The sequence below is a fragment of the Plecotus auritus genome (genome assembly GCF_963455305.1).
Source record: "Plecotus auritus genome assembly, chromosome: 1".
Taxonomy (NCBI): Eukaryota; Metazoa; Chordata; class Mammalia; order Chiroptera; family Vespertilionidae; genus Plecotus; species Plecotus auritus.
In genome coordinates this window covers 136,332,590-136,350,207 of record NC_137770.1, presented here as the reverse complement: position 1 = coordinate 136,350,207, position 17,618 = coordinate 136,332,590, and positions in this window count along the sequence as shown.

Below are 17,618 nucleotides of genomic sequence, written 5' to 3'. Positions count from 1 at the left end.
TTCCACCTTGGTTCTCTGAGAATCTATCCTAATAATAGACTAATATGTAAATTGACCGTATCTCCGTGATGCACACAGCCAATCAGGAGTGAGTATGAAAATTAACCTGGCAAAGATGGAGAGCCTGTGGGCAGCACGCACGTGCGCAGGTGCCGAGCAGCCAGGGCAGGGGTGGGACTCCCACCCACTCTCCGCGTAGCTGGGGCAATGCAACGGGCATCCCCAGGACCCCGCCCACTTCGAGCCTGTGGCCAGCATGTGCATGCTTGCTGATGCCAAGCAGCTGGGGTCCCGGGGATGCCACTGGAGTGTCCGGTCCTGTCAGCCTGGCCTGGGGGCGGCTGGAGTTCACAGTCCTTTTGGTTTGTGCAGCCCCTAGACTGGAAGCAGAAACCAAGACACGGGGAGCACCAGGAATGCTGGGAATCATAGTTCTGGTGGCAGACGCGATGCAGGATCTCCTAGACACTAGAGCAGGGGTGGGCAAACTTTTTGACTCGAGGGCCACAATGGGTTCTTAAACTGGACCGGAGGGCCAGAACAAAAGCATGGATGGAGTGTTTGTGTGAACTAATATAAATTCAAGGTAAAGAAGCGGAGGGGAGAGCAAGAGAACTGGATAGAACAGCCGGATCCGGCCCGCGGGCCTTAGTTTGCCCACGGCTGCACTAGAGCAAAGTGTGCCTGGAGCAAGTTACTGTTGCAGGTGGGGGATGGAGGGAAAGCAAAGGTGAGAGACATAAGTAAAGTCACAGTGTCGAGGAAAAATTAAAGGGACGATATCCTCAACTTCTAGGAAATCTCCACCAATGGAGCAAAGGAAAAAAAAAAGACATCTATTATTCTGTGAGCACCAAACCAAACTGGGTTGGGGTTTCAGACAATTCGCTCATATGATTGCAAAGACAGACAGAAACTCCCCGATTGGAGAGGGTGCAGGTCGGGCTGAGGAACCCACCCCCTGTGCACAAATCTTTGTGTACTGGGCCCCTAGTATTATTTATAATTGATAAAACTCATGATATTGCCAGGTTTATCTGTGCAGAGGGGTCTTGTACAGGCTTCTAAGCCTCTTACTTGATTCATCTGTGCTCTGGGTATTGTACAGTCTTCTGAGCTGCTTACTAGGTACTGTTGGTGGGCTGTGCTTTCCAGGTAGGCAAATACCTTGGCTTTATTCTATGGAAAACATAAAATATTATATTATTATAAAAATTAATAAAATATAAATTTAGGTAAGAATGCCTGGAAGGAAAAATATAGTTTTAGGGAAATCTAGGGATGTTGTCCTATGTATGAGTAACTTAAAAGACTCTTTCCATGGCTAAACTATGTAACAGACACATCTTGTTCACATCCCCCAATTTTTGTAGTCTCATGTATATTTCACTCATGGCCTCTTGCTCCATCTGAGTCACTACTGTGCAGGTTGAGTGATTCCATGGACTGAAGTCAGACTCAATGACTTTCCCAAATAGTTAAGTATTAAGTTTGATAAGTATTATTTAGATCCTAAAAGAACACTGGAGAAGACAAAAAATAAAAACAAAAAAACAAACAACAAAAAAAAATCATGCTTTACTAAGACTTTAAAATTTAATAGGATTTTGTCATATGAACAAATGAGAGGAAAACAGGCACTGGAACTCAAATAGGAAATTGTTACAATAATTCTGGTAGGCAACACTGAAATGAAAAACCATCACAGTGACTTGGAAAATGGAAGAGAATTATTTGAGTCGTAATTATGTGATAGAATTGACAATACTTAGGAGTTGTAAAGGTGTAACAGGAGGTGAAAGCAGGTGAGAAAAAGAATCACTAAGAGGAATTCCAGTTTTCTGGTTTAGGCAATTAGGTTGATAATGAGATTATTGAAAATGGTAAATAATTCAGATAGAGAATTCTTTAAATTACAGTGCTGGTGAGATTATTTGTTCTGTCTTTAATATTTTGCATCAGACATCCCTGTATCATTTCCAGTTGGAACTCTGTAATGGCCAGTTATGCAACAGAGAGGGAAATTAAGGGAAAGACTGGAGCTAGGCTTTGACTTCCAGTTAATTGGTGATTGGACCTATAGGCATAGAAGAGATAACCCAGAGTAATTTAAAATGAGAAGGTAATACAATCAAGTAAGGACAATTAAAGTAATAATACTAACACTTAAGGTGCAGGAAAAGGATAAAAGCAAGTAAAAAACAATTGAAGCGAAATAGGAAAAGAACGAGAAATAACAATAAAGTGACACTCATTAAAAAATATTGCCAAGGGTATATCCAATAAGGGGTTAACTTCTAAAATATACCTGGAACTCATACAACTTAACAAAAGAATGAAAAACAGTTCAATTAAAAAATGGACAGAGGACCTAAATAGACACTTCTCCAAAGAGAACATACAGATAGCCAAGAGCCATATGAAAAGATGTTCTAAGTCACTAACCATCTGAGAGATGCAAATCAAAATGACAATGAGATATCACCCCACACCTGTCATAATGGCTATCATTAACAAATCAACCAACAGCAATTATTGGTGAGGATGTGGAGAAAAGGGAATCCTAGTATACTGCTGGTGGGAATGCAGACTGGTGCAGCCACTGTGGAAAACAGTATGGAGTTTCCTCAAAAAATTAAAAATGGAGCTGCCATTTGACCCAGTACTACCACTTCTAGGAATATATCCTAAGACATCAGAAACACCAATCAGAAAGAATATATGCACCCCTATGTTCATAGCAGTGCAATTTGCAATAGCTAAGATTTGGAAACAGCCCAAGTGCCCATCATTAGATGAATGGATAAAAAAAGCTGTGGTACATTTACACAATGGAATACTACACAGCTCTAAAAAGAAGACCTCTTACCATTTGGAACAGCATGGATGGACCTGGAGAGTATTATGCTAAACGAAATAAGCAAGTCAGAGAAGGATAAGTATCACATGATCTCATATATGGAATCTAAAGAACAAAAATAAATGGATGAACAAAATAGATCCAGAGACATAGAAGCACGGAACAGACTGTTGAACCTCAGAGGGACGTCAGGGGAGGGTGGGTGGGTGGGAAGAGATCATCCAAAGAACTTGTATGCATATATGCATAACCCATAGGCACTGACAATAGGGTGGTGAAGGCCTAGAGTGGAGGCTGGGGGCAGACTAGAAGAGGTCCAAGGGGGAAAAAAGGGACATATGTAATATTTTCAACAATAAAGATTAAAAAAATAGTATCCAAGGAATTCTAGGGCCAGGCCTTCCATGATAAATTATAAAACTCTAAGACCATCAGGAATTGCATATTAAAAGTAATTATTCCAAGTTTCAGGATACCAGTTGGTGCTTATGGAGTGGTTATCAAACAATATTGGTTTCCTAGGTTTGAATACTTAGTGGCATAAACCAAGTCTTTTTTAAGAGGCTGTTGTACTGCCTATGTTGGTGATTTGAAGCTTCCTTGTCTTATATTCACATCAAATTTGCCTTCATTTGACATTCAACAAATATTTATGGAGTGCCCACCCTACGCTAGATATGGGATACATTAGTGAACTAAAAAGGCAAAGGCTCTTGCCCTGAAGAAGCTAACATTCAAGAGACAGAACAAGAAATTAATGTAAGACATAATTTTATGAAAGGTGATAAGTGCTATGTAAAAACCGGAATGGGATAAATAAAATAAAGAGTATAGTGGGAGGAAAAGATTTGAGGCTGGGTTAGTTGTTATATTAAATAGTGGGGGTTAATCTCATTGAGAAAGTGAGGATGATCACATATTGTATTTTAAAGAGGTGAGAAAATTAGTCAACTGGGAACCTGGAGAAACAGTATTCCATGCACAAGAAAAAATACAGCAAAAGCTCAAGGTGGAACATGCCCAGCGTGTGCCAGGATCTAGAAGGAGACTACTGTGGACACAGGAAGAGCAAGGTAAGGGCTGTGGTCAGGTAGGTTATAGGGCCATGTTTGGCTCTTATTATCAGTGAGAAGGGAGATCATTTATAGGTTTTGATCAAAGGTGTAAGTTGGTCTGATTTGTCTGTATTTAAAAACTCATTTGGATGCTTTATTGATAATACTAGAGGCCTGGTGCATGGATTCACCCTCTTGCACCAGGCCTGCACCCTCTTGCAATCCAGCATTCTGAAACTGGCAGTCTGACATCCCCTGAGGGATGTAGCAGTGCGCAAAAAGGCAGGTGGCTGGGGAGGAGCCTGAGCTAGAGCTGGGCACCACTCCTCCTCACCCTGGCTCACTGCACCTGCTCACCACTCCTGCTCGCTGCACCTGCTGCTGCTGTCATGCTCGGTAATACTGTGGTAGTACTGTTGCCAGGGCTGGAGAGGTGTACACCACAACAGCAGTACTCGTCAGCTGTGAGCCTGGCTTCTGGCTGAGCAGCACTCCTGCTATGGAAACACACTGATCACCAGGGGGCAGCTCCTGCATTGAGCGTCTGCCCCCTGGTGGTTAGTGCATGTCATAGTGACCGGTCAACCAGTCATTCAGTCAATCAGTTGCTTAGGCTTTTATATATATGGATAACTTTTTGTAGACTTTTCTGATTCTTCAACTCTGTGATGCACAAGAATAGGAATAGGATATCTAGTAAAATGCTATATTCAGGTAAAAGATTATGATGGTTTAGCACAGAGTAGTATCAGTAAAGTGTGAGAAATGGATGAATCTGGATATATTTAGAATATAGAATCTCTAGTATTTCCTTTGTAATAATCTTGTATAGTAGTCAGCTCTTCTAAACATTTGGTAAAGGATGCTATGAAATATTTTTCAAGGTATTTTAAGTCAATGTTAATGTTATTATCAGATTCTTCTTAAAATTTATGCTAATTTTATTGCAATTATTGCTGTGTTCATTTGGTTACTAGACTATGTGTACTTTTACCAATGGTTTTGAATGGAATATGCTCTCCAGTTGTTTACCCCCACACAGATTCTGTACTTTTAAACCCTGAATATCCAAATAACTATCTTGATATAAGTCTCTGGATTGTACTGGCCTAGTTGGTATAATATGTCTGTCTGCAAGTTATAAACTATAGTTATTGTAAGTTAATGTCTTTAAATTCTAAGACAATATTTTATTGTAGGCCAAGGCCTTTGAGAGAGGCCATTATGAATACAAAATTTGGTTCATTAAGATGCAAATTTGGAGGACTTCATAAATATTTATTGAAATACAGACTGGTTCAAGAACATTACAATTTCCATGGTTTGAGCAAATAATTGTTCCGTAGCAGTGCTGTTCTGTACTAATGTTGATTGTATTCATCAAATGTAAGCTCTCCTAAACAGGTACCTTTAAAATGCTTTTGTATTTAGGTTAGATATGGGTGCTATGTTTAATTGTCCAATCAATTATCTCTTTTTTAAAATAATTTATTTATTTTTAAATTTAAATTCTTTATTGTTTAAAATATTACATATATCTCCCCCCCCCCCCATTGACCTCTCTCCATTCACTCTCACCTTCCAGTACATGCCCTCACCCCCGCTACTGTCTGTGTCTATTGGTTAGGTTTATATGCAGGCATACAAGTCCTTTGGTTGATCTCTTACCCTCCTTCCACCCTTCCATGCCTTCTCTCTGAGGTTTGATGGTCTGTTCCATACTTCTATGTCTCTGGATCTATTTTTGTTCACCAGCTTATGTTTTTCATTATATTCCACAAATGAGTGAGATCATATGATATTTATCTTTCTCCAACTGGCTTATATCGCTTAGCATAATGCTCTCCAGGTCCATCCATGCTGTTGTGAATGGTAAGAGTTCTTTCTTTTTACAGCAGCATAGTATTCCATCATGTAGATGTCCAATTATATTTTAATGTCATCTTTACTACAAAAAAATCTTGTCTTAGGCAAAATCAAATATGTGTAATAAACAAAATTTACAAAATACTTTTTTTATTTTACTAAAATTTTAAAAACATAAATATTCTACTTTTGGCTAACAGTCTAAATTATAATATAGAACCAAATGAGCTCCATGTTCATACACATATGCACATACACACATAAATGCATGCATGTGCACATACACGTCCTATATAATAAAGATGTAATATGTAAATCGTCATTACGCCATGAAGCGTAATGACCGACTGCATAACGACTGGATCATGGATCAGCAGGAGAGTGGGGCAGCGAGCTATGAGGGGGGAGTAGGAGGAGGGAGATGGAGGGAGATACTGGAGGGCAGTGGTGAGCTACTGGAGCATGGATTCATGTGCAGGGCTACTAGTTCATAATATTTAGCTATATCATCAACTAGTGGAATTAAGCTCAATATATCCATTGCTTTTGTAGGCATTAGTAATATGGTTTAATTAAGTAATGACAATAAAATAGTGAAATAAATTGGTTTCCTATGGTTAACTTATGGCTTAATCTTGTATTTAACCTGAATATTATGGATATCTGTGTTTGATTAAGAATGTGACAAATGTACCATTTGTTTTAAGGTTAGAAAAATATAAATACAAAGATGTTAAGTTAATAGGCAGGTCACATTTATTCTTTGATTGTGGTTTATAATATTATAATTGAATAAATTATTTTAGTACTTATTTACATTACACTTCCTGAGACAGATATTGCAATAGTATTGTTGTCAAGAGGTAATATTAAAACTTTTTGTTTATATACATATTTTGGTTGGATGACAGCTATACTAAACATTTGGTAAAAGATGTTATGAAAAAACCTTTTCAGAACAGAGTGAAAGAAATTTATTTAAAAAAACACACAACTGAAGGTCACTGCTCTGCTACTATGGGAGTAGCATGATTTCTCTTCTAAACTAGATGACATTTTTTTAACAAGACACCTTGAGAGACCTCTTTATGTTGGAAAGCAAGAGCCCTCCTGGGTATGGTTTTGAAGTAGACTGATGGCTAGACTGCTCAGCATCAGAAATAAATGGTTACTTGAAGGTGGGAGTGAGCCCAGGAGAGAAAAAGAGAGGGTCACACAATAGCAAGTGGGGAACAGCAGAGAATATAGAGTGAGTAATTTCTAAAAGAGGCATGATTAAAGAACTGTCCATACTCAGTTTTTTGGTATAGCTCATCAGGATTTCTCATCATCAGCATCTTGCTCCATCACAAACACCTTCAGGAGTGTCTCTTATATACACACATTTCTTGATTGAGTGGTGTTTTGATAAATTAAAGAAAATCTTCCTATGCTTAAGATAGTGTTGAGCAGAGACAAGAGAATAAATATGTTGAGTCAAACACAAGTAACAGTGAGAATGTAGCAGAAGAGGAAATCGTAATTAGAGGTGACGAAAAGCAAGCTTCCAAGTTTGGGAAAATTTCTAAGGTGATTTCCTCTTGACATGAGATAGGGATTTTAGCAGAGGATGACCTTAGCTGACATATGGATTATATATTCTTGTCTTAGTTGTTTCTTTGACTCTCCACACAAAAGAATAAATCACTTATTTTTATATACAAAAAGCTTAAACAACAATTTAATTAGATATTGTTCTAATTCTATTAGTGAAGACAGCTTGGCATTCCTGGGATGCTTAGCATAGAAAATCACTAAGACATTTCGAACATTTAAAAAGCCTAACAGAAATTGAATAGCTTCTCATGATAAGGTGGACCGGAACTAACAATCTGTCAGATATCTCCTCTATAATAGAATTATATCCACTCAGCTGATAATTCTGTAATGCTACCCCTCATGCCTATCAGAAGCTCTGTTTAGTAGTTAGATGTCTTTGATGGAAAAATAAGGAGAAAACAATTATTAAAATTTCTATATCTATTTCTGCTCCATCCTCCTGAGCTAAGGTTGGATTTTTCATTTGAACTCATCTGTGTTTTTTGAGCAGACAATGCGACTGCAGAACTACAGAAAAGACAGAGGCCTGTTGACTCTGAAAACCAACCCCCTCATAGGCATTTAGTTGACTGTGAAATGGGTGGAATGGCTCAACTTTATTGTAACTATGGGCAGCTTCTCAAGAAAGCCAGTAAAACTCTCACAGAGGCAACTTCAAAGTTGCGGTTGGTGGCTGTAGATACAGAGCCCTTGGAGATCTCTCACATCTTCTATTATGGTTTGAAGAGAAGAATGTGCTTCAAATAGGACCCGGGATGGTTGTTTGTCATCAGCAAAGAAGATTTGCAGCTGAAACCCAGGATTCAGTCCATCTTGTAGTCCCCTTGAAGAATCTTAGTCTAAACCACGGAACTCAGCCAAATCTCCTGATGATTTCTCCCCCTGGAGAATTGTGCAATATATATTGTTTTTGTGTTAGTCTTTGTTTTTTATTAAAAACTCTAGTTAAGAATCTCACTTCTTGATGAAAAACAAAATACAATTTTCATCCATCCATTTTAAACACCAAGAAAGAGCTTGGTGGACCCAGGGGAGATATCTGTTTCCAGTGTTCACCAACCAACTCTTATTGAACATGTATTATGTACAGAAATGCAAGAAAGTACATAGTGAAACTTTGGGACTATTTTCCTCATCTAAAATATGGTGCCCTTGAGAAAAAACATTAATGTTTTATTTCCTTGTCTGACTTAGAGAAAATTTTCCATATGTATGAAATAAATAAGAAGGTTTTCTTTCCCCTCTAGGGTCCTTAGGAAATAGACCTAAAAGAAAGAGGAAGAGAGGCAAGTTGTTGGCATGAAAATTTGGGAAAGACATGGCTCTTGTCTAGAGATAACTGAAATATTTGATCTGAGGAAATGTATTCTCTTTGTATGTGGACAATTTATCACCTCAACTTGGACCTTTGTATCAGCTCTGAGAGCTCTTAGAAATGGATCCTGCCATAATATAAATGCTTTACCAAATAAGAAGTACAGTGATAAATGAACCATTTATTCTTGTTGTGAGTGCCCTCATAAAGAATTTATTTATTTGTATCTCCAAATAAATGCTTTATTTTTAAATTTTTATTGAACTTTTTGGAATGACATTGGTTAATAATATTACATAGGTTTCAAGTGTAAAATTCTATAATACAGCATTAATATATTGCATTGTGGGTTTACCACCCAAAATTATCTCCTTCTATCACCATTTATCCCTCCTTTACCCTTTTCTGCCTCCCACACCATGTTTCCCTTTTGTAATCACCATACTGTTATTTGTGTCTATTGCGTTTTTCCCTTAATCTCTTCACCTTTTTCACCCAGCCCCACAACTCCCCTCCCTTCTGACAGCTGTCAGTCTTTTCTCTATGTCTATGAGTGTGCTTCTATTTTGTTTGTTAGTTTGTTTTGTTCATTAGATTCCACATATAAATAAAATTGTAAGGTATTTGTATTTCTCTGACTGGCTTATTTCACAGCATAATACTCTCCAGGTCCATCCATGCTATTGCAAAACATAAGATTTCCTTCTTTTTATGGATGAATAGTATTCCATTGTGTAAATCTACCTTTTTGTTGGTGTTATCCACTCATCTACTAATAGGCACTTGAGCTGCTTTCAAATATTGGCTATTATAAATAACTCTGCAATGAACATAGGGGTGCATATATTCTTCAATGTCTCTGGTTTCTTCGGACATATTCCCAGAAATGGAATTGTTAGATCATTAGGCACTTCCATTAAAAATTTTAACTCTATGCTGCTTTCCACAGTGGCTATACCAGTCTGCATTCCCACTAACAGTGCATGAGGGTTTCCTTTTCTCCGCATCCTCACCAATACTTGTTGTTTGCTGATTATTGATGGTAGCCATTCTGACACATATAAGGTGATATCACATTGTGGTTTTAATTTAAATTTCTTTGATGATTACTGATGTTGAGCATTGCCTCTATGGAGAAGTATCTATTTAGGGCTTCTGCCCATTTCTTTTTAAACCTCACCCAAGGACATGCTTAGAGAGAAGACAGGAAAGAAAAAGAGAGATAAACATCAATGTGAGAGATAAATATTGATTGGTTGCTTAAGTATGTGCCGCAACTGGCGAGCGAACTCACAAACTATATATGTGCTCTGACCGGGTTTCTAAGGAGCCACCTTTCTTTTCCTCTTTTTTTTTATACAGTTTTATTGATTTTTTAGAGAAAGAGGAAGGGAGGAAAGGGGAGAGAGAGAGAGAGAGTGAGAGAGAGAGAGAGAGAGAGAGAGAGAGAGAGAGAGAGAGAGAGAGATTAATCAGTTGTCTCTGGAATGCACCCTGATCGGGGACCAAAGCCACAACCTGGGCATATGCCCTAACCTGGAATTGAACCTGTGACCTTATCTTGCACAGGAGAATGCTCAACCAACTAAGCCACTCTGTTGATGAATATGTTCCCTCATTCAGTGGGTTGTCTTTACATTTGGTTGATGGTTTCCTTTGCTGTGCAAATGTTTTTAGTTTGATGTAGTCCCATTTATTTCTTTTTCTTTTGTTTCCCTTGCCCAAGGAAATATGTCAGAAAAAATATTAGAAATGAGAAATGTCCAAGATTTTCCTATGTTTTCTTCTAGGATTTTTATAATTTTGAGTGTAACATTTAAGCCTTTAATCCATTTTGAATTAATTCTTGTGTATGGTGTAAGGAAGTGATCTAGTTTCATTTTTTTGGCAGTTTTCCCAAGACCTTATATTAAATAGAATATCTTTACCTCATTGTATATTTTATCTCCATTGTTAAATATGAATTGACTATAAAGACATGAGTTTACTTGTGGGGTATCTATTCTATACTGTTGATCTATAAGTCTGTTTTTATGCCAGTACAATACTGTTTTGATTACTATGGCTTTGTAGTACAGTTTCATATTAGGTAGCATGATTCCCCCAACTTTGTTTTTCTTTCCCAAAATTGCTGTTACTATTTGGGATCTTTTGTGGTTCCATATAAATTTTTGAAAAATTTGTTATATTTCTGTGAAAGATATATCTTGACAGGAACTGTGTCGAATCTATAGATAGCTTTTATAGACATTTTAATGATGTTTATTCTCCTTAACCATGAATACAGAATATGCTTTCACTCATATGTATCTTCTTCAGTTTCTATCTTCAGTGTTTTATAAGTTTCCAAGGACAGATCTCTTACATTCTTGGCTAGATTTTTTCTTAGGTATTTTATTCTTTTTGAAGTAATTGTGAATGGGACTTTTTTCTTTGGTTCCCTTTCTAGTAGTTCATTATTAGTGTATAAAAATGCAACTGATTTTTGGATATTTATTTTGTACCTTGCTACTTTACTGAATTCATTGATCAGTTCTAGTAGGATTTTTGGTGGGATCTTTAGGGTTCTCTATATACAGTATCATGTCATCTACAAATAATGACAGTTTTACTTTTTGCTTTCCAATTTGGATGCCTTTTATTTCTTCTTCTTGTGTGATTGCTGTGGCTAGGACTTCCAGTAGTATGTTAAATAAGAGTGGCAAAAGTGGACATCCCTGTCTTTTCCTAATTTTAAGGAAAATACTTTTAGCTTTTCTTCACTGAGTATGATATTGTCAGTGGGTTTGTCATATATGGCCTTTATTACATTGAGGTATGTTCCCTTTATTCCCACTTTGCTGAGAATTTTAATCATAAATGAGTGCTGGAATTTGTCAAATGCTTTTCTACATCTATTGATATGATATAGTTTTTATCATTTTCTAATGTTATGTATCATGTTTATTGATTTGTGGATATTGTAGCAACCTTGCATCCTCAGAATAAAACCTACCTGATCATGGTGTATGAGCTTTTTAATGTATTGCTGGATCTGATTTGCTAATATTTTATTGAAGATTCTACCATCTATGTTCCTCAGGAATTTTGGCCTATAATTTTCTTTCTTTGTCATGTCTTTATTTGGCTTTGAAATTAGGATAATGCTGGTCTTGTATAAAGAGTCTGGAAGTTTGCCCTCCTCTGAATTTTTTTGAATAGTTTGAGAAAAATAGGTATTATTTATTCTTTGGATATTTGGTAAAATTCACCTGTGAAGCCATCCCTTCCAGGAGTTTTGTTTGTTGGCAGTATTTTATTTATTACTACTTTAAATTCTTTAATTATAATAAATCTACTCAGATTTTATGATCCTTCCCAATTAAATTTTGGAAGATTTTATGTTTCTAGGGTTTGTACAGATTGTCCAATTTGTTGGAAAATTTCAGAATATTTTCTTATAATCCTTAATATTTCTTTGGTATCAGTTATTACTTTTCCTCTTTCATTCTTTATTTTCTTTATTTGGGGAACTCTCCTTTTTTATGAGTCTGGATAAAGGTTTGTTTATTGTTCAAAAGAACAAGCTCTTGTTTCATTGATCTTTTGTCTTTTAAACTCAATTTCATTTATTTCTGCTCTGATCTTTATTATTTTCTTTCTCCTACTCATTTTGGGCTTTTTTACTGTTTTGTTTTTAGAACCTTTAAGTGTAAAGTTAAATTGTTTGAGATTTTTCCTTTTTCCTGAGATAGGCATATAATGCTATGAAATTTCTTCTTAAGACTGTTTCCCATTGATTTTGGGTTGTTTGTTCTCATTTTCATGTTTCAAAGTATCATTTTATTTCATCCTTGATCTCATTGTTAATCCATTCACTGTTTAGTAACATAGTAACATATTATTTAGCATCCATGTTGAGGGAAGGAGGGAGAGAGAGAGAGAGAGAGAGAGAGAGAGAGAGAGAGAGAGAGAGAGAAAGAGAGAGATGTGAGAGATGCATTGATCTGGTGCCTACTGTAGTCACCCTGACTGGTGATTGAACCTGCAACCTAGGTATGTGCCCTTACTAGGAATCAAACCCATAACCTTTTTGGTGTACCGATGATGCTCCAGTCAACTGAGTCACCTGGGAAGGGCTTTAGTTTTTTTCCTTGTGCTTGATTTCTAGTTTCATACCGTTATCGTTAGAGAAGACACTTGGTAGGTTTTCAATCATCTTAAATTTATTGAGACTTCTTCTGTGTCTTACCATGTGGTCTCTCCTAGAAAATGTTCATGTGTACTTGAAAAGAATGTATATTCTGCTACTTTGGGGTGAAATGCTCTGAAGATACCAATTAAATCCAGGTGATCTGGTATTTACTTTAAGGCCACTATTTCCTTTTTTATTTTCTATCTGAAAGATTTATTCACTGATGTTAATGGGGTGTTGAAATTGTCTACTATGACTGCATTTCTGTCAGTCTCTCCATTTATGCCCATCAAGGTTTGCTTTGTATACTTAGGTGCTCCTCTATTGGGTGCATAAATGTTTACAAGGACCATATCCTCTTGTTGGGTTGATCACTTTATCATTATATTTATCTCTTACTATAGCTTTTGTTTTAAAATTTATTTTGTCTATTATTAGTACTGCTGCCCCAGCTTCATTTTCATTTCCATTTCCATTTCTATGATATATCCTTTTCCATTTTTAAAAATATATATTTTTATTGATTTCAGAGAGGAAGGGAGAGAGAGATAGAAATAGCAATGATGAGAAAGAATCATCGATCGGCTGACTCCTGCAGGTCTCACACTGGGGTTCAAACCCACAACGTAGGCATGTGCCCTGACCAGAAATTGAACTGTGATCTTCCTGGCTCACAGGTCAATGCTCAACCACTGAGCCATGCCAGCCAGGCTCCTTTCCATTTATTAATTTTAAGTCTGTGTGTGTCTTTCATTCTGATATGGGTCTCTTGTAGACAGCATGTATGTGGGTCTTGTTTTCTTATTCAGTCAGCTAGCCTATGCCTTTTGATTGGATGAGTTAAGTCATTTACATTTAAAGTAATTTTTGATAGATATGTATATATTGCCATTTTATTCTTTATAACTATTTTTCTCTGTTTTTCTTCTTCTTCTTAAAAAAGACTCTTTGACACATCTTATAATAATGGTTTGGTGGTAACAAAATCTTTTAGCTATTTCTTATTTTGGAAGTTCATTCTCCTTCAGTTTTAAATTAAAGACTTCCTTTGGTAAAGTAGCCTTGGTTGTAGGTCCTTGATTTTTATCACTTTAAGTATTTCATGCCAATCCTTTCCGGCTTGAATTGTTTCTGTTGAAAAAGCAGCTGACAGTCTTATGAAAGCTTTCTTGTAGGTAACTTTCTCTTGATGCTTTTAAGATTCTCTTTTTGTCTTCAACCTTTTGCATTTTAATCATGATGTGTGGGCCTTTTTGGGTTCATCTTGCTTGGTGACTCTGCACTTTCTGGTCTTGTGCAGAGTCAACAAGCAAGATGAACCCCAAAAGGCCCACACATCAGATATTATTTATTCATACACGTTCGTGATCTCTTGCTTTCTCTCTCCTCCTTCTGATACCTCTAGATGTGGATGTTGTTACCCTTCATGATGTCCCAAAGGTCCCTTAAACTATCCTCACTTTCTAAAATTCTTTTTTCTTTAAGCTGCTACCTTGCCTTCCAAATTGCTGATTTGAACCTCTGCTTCACTCAACCTAACATTTATTCCTTCTAGTGTATTCTTCATTCATGACTGGTTCTTCTTCTTTTTTTAAAACCCTCAACCAAGTATCTGTTTATTAATTTTAGACAGTAGGGGGGGAGAGAGAGAGAGAGAGAAACATTGCTGTGAGAGAGAACATTAATTGATTACATCCCATATGCACATGCACCCCAACTGGGGATCATACCTGCAAACTAGACATGTGCTCTGATTGGAAATTGAACCTGCAACCATTTTGGTGTACAGAATGATGCTCCAACCAACTGAGCAACCCAGCCAGGGTCTGAGTGTTGTTGTTTTTTATAGTTTCTATGTCTTTTTCAATACTGTAGAAATTCCTAATACTAGTACATTCTTTGAAGTTCTCACCAAGTTCATTGACCATCCTTATGACCATTTTTTTTTAACTCTATATCTGGTATATTGTTTTCCTCTATTTCATTTAGCTCTTTTTTCTGGAGATTTCATCAGTTCTTTCATTTGGAGTATTTTTTTGTCTCTTCATTTTTGCTGCTTCTTTGTGTTTATTTATATGTATTAGGTAGACCTGCTATGTCTCCAGTCTTGGTAAGGTGACCTTATGTAGTAGGTGTCCTGTGGGACCTGGTGATGCAGTCTTCTTGATTACCTGATCAGTTACTCCAGGCATGTTTCTTGTGTGAGCCCTCTGTTGTAATTGAGTCTTGAATGCTATTGCCCAATTTGTGTGTGGGTTTTACCCTCAGGCTGGCTGACTGTAAGGATTGGCTCTGACCACAGTGTAGGAGCTTCTCTGTAGGTGCTGAGTACATGAAGCAGAATTCACCTCAGCAGGGTCTAGTGCCTGCTAAAATCTCCCTTTGTATACACTACTTGAAGCTAATTGGATCCTGCTTGAATGTTGTCTGAAATTGGCCACTGGGTATGTTGGTTCTGGAACCTCTCTTGTGAGGGACTCTGGTGTAGGTCAATGTTAGGCACTGCCTGTGATTGGCCCTGTGCAACCTGTTTGGAGATACAAAGCATCCCATACAAAGATACTGTGGCTACCTCTGCTGAGTCTTCGGGTGCATGGAACTGACCAAGCTATGCACTAAGGCCAGCATCCATCAGCCCCGAGTTTGTCAGCAGATCACCTAAAGGCCCAAGGCACCTGAGATTTGCCTCCACCTGCTTCCACCTGTGGACTGCCTGTCAGGCTCAGTCTCTTAAAGAGTCTCTGGTGGTATTTGATATGCATGAGGTAGGTTCTCAGTGCATCACCAGGTAGAGGCAAGTGGTGTCCACCAGATTGATAAAGGTTCAAACTTGGTGCCAGTGCTTGGTCTGAGGCCACTTAGCAATTGTCCATGGGTGTACCAATTCTAGCTGTCCCCCTCTGGGCACCCACAGACCTTTGTGGTGGGGCAGGGTCCCAAGGAGTTGTCAGGGTGAGGCCAGCATAGTTTATCAGGCCCAAACAAACAAAAATATTGCCATGTGAAGGGAGGGTTCTGCACTGGTCATGTGTGTGAGGGAAAAATAGACCCCCATATTAGAGCTACACAACACAGTCTATCCCAGGTTCTGCTGGATGCCCAAGGTTAACAGGGCAGGGCTCCCAGGATGTTAGAAGGCCAGGGCCACTGGGAGTCAGGAAGGTAGGGCTATTGGGTCTCTTGTGAGGGAAGGTGCTAGTCAAGCTCATCAGAAAATGGGGGAATGTCCCGTGTCTCAAAGCCACAGAACTCAGTCACTGACACTATCTGAGTCTGCCCATACCTCTACACCCTGGCCCAAGCAAATGAGTCTTTAGAACTGTGAGCTCCATATGGTGGGATGAGAGGGTGTCCACAGCATGGGGCTATTGAATTCCCCCAGATTGATCCTGTAAGAAGGTGAATACTTCACCCAGTAAAGAGAGAATCTTAGATTGTGGTGATTGACTCAGCACAGGGATCCTGGTGGCTGTCCCTTCAACTATCTCCTCAGAGCCACAAACCCCAGTCTGTTTTCACAAGACCTTAGTCTGCTCCACCCTCCCTCTTCCAGAGCCCAGGGTGAGTGGAAGCCAATGATATTTTATGCCTTGGCCTTTTAAGAGGGTGCCGGTGTCAGTAGCAGACTTCAATTCTTCTAGGGGTACAGAATCCCTGCTGATTTTCACAGCCAGATGTTGTGGCCACCTTTTTTTAGCTATGGTGCTCCAGGGTGGGGTTGAGACCCCTGGATCCTCAGGAAGAACCTTTGCAGCTGAGATATCATTCCAGGATCTGAGCCATAGCCTATGGGAGCAGAGCCAACCCTTTTCACATCTTCCCCTTTTCTACCAGTCCTGATGTGGCTTCTTTTGTAAATCCTTGGTTACAAGACTTCTATTCAGTTAGTCTTCAGCTGGTTATTAAGTTTGATTGTTCTCTATTTTGGTTGTAATTCCAGTTTGGTCCTGGGAGGAGATGTGTGTACCTTTCACCTATGCGGCTGCCACCTTGGATCTTTAAAGAACTATATTTTAATTCTGATTTTTTTTTTCAATTTACATGATAGTCTCTTTCAAAACATGTTTATGGAGTTCATGAAATCCATGGAGTTCATGGAGACAATTCATAAAAATGGTACTTAAAATCAGCAAATCTGATTTTATTACAAATGAATTTGCAATGTCTGCCCTCACATTCCACTGGTGCTATGGTGTTTTGAGGATGATAGTATGTTAAATTTTTATTGTAAACTGTACGGTAATATATAAGTTCAATTATTATATATTATAAAACAGTTGTTAAGATCCTGATCTTTGAGGTTAGATCCTGGGTGTAAGTATTGTTTCTGTCTTTTATTAATTATACAGTTTTGAGCATGTGACTCAACACTTCTGAGCCCCAGTAATTTCTTTGCCTGACACTTACTAAATTCTCAACAAATACTGTGTAGAATTATAGTATTATTATTATGCTGCAACTGATTTTAAGGCAAATCTATTTGATAAAATAATAAAAATAACCTTGTGTTGTCAACCTTGTTTTTTTTAGTCAAGCATTTAGGATAAGTTTTTCTTGGGGATGCGTTTCTTGGTGAATGGCATGATCTATTTTTTATTTTTAATTGATCTTATGAAGAAGAGTAGAGAGTCTTCTATATTAAAAAAAGTTACATTAAATTTTTCTAAGTAAGGAGTAAACAAAAGTCTACTGTGGTACATAAAGTGCACAAACAATGTGAATTCAAATCTTTTCTGGCACTTAGGGACC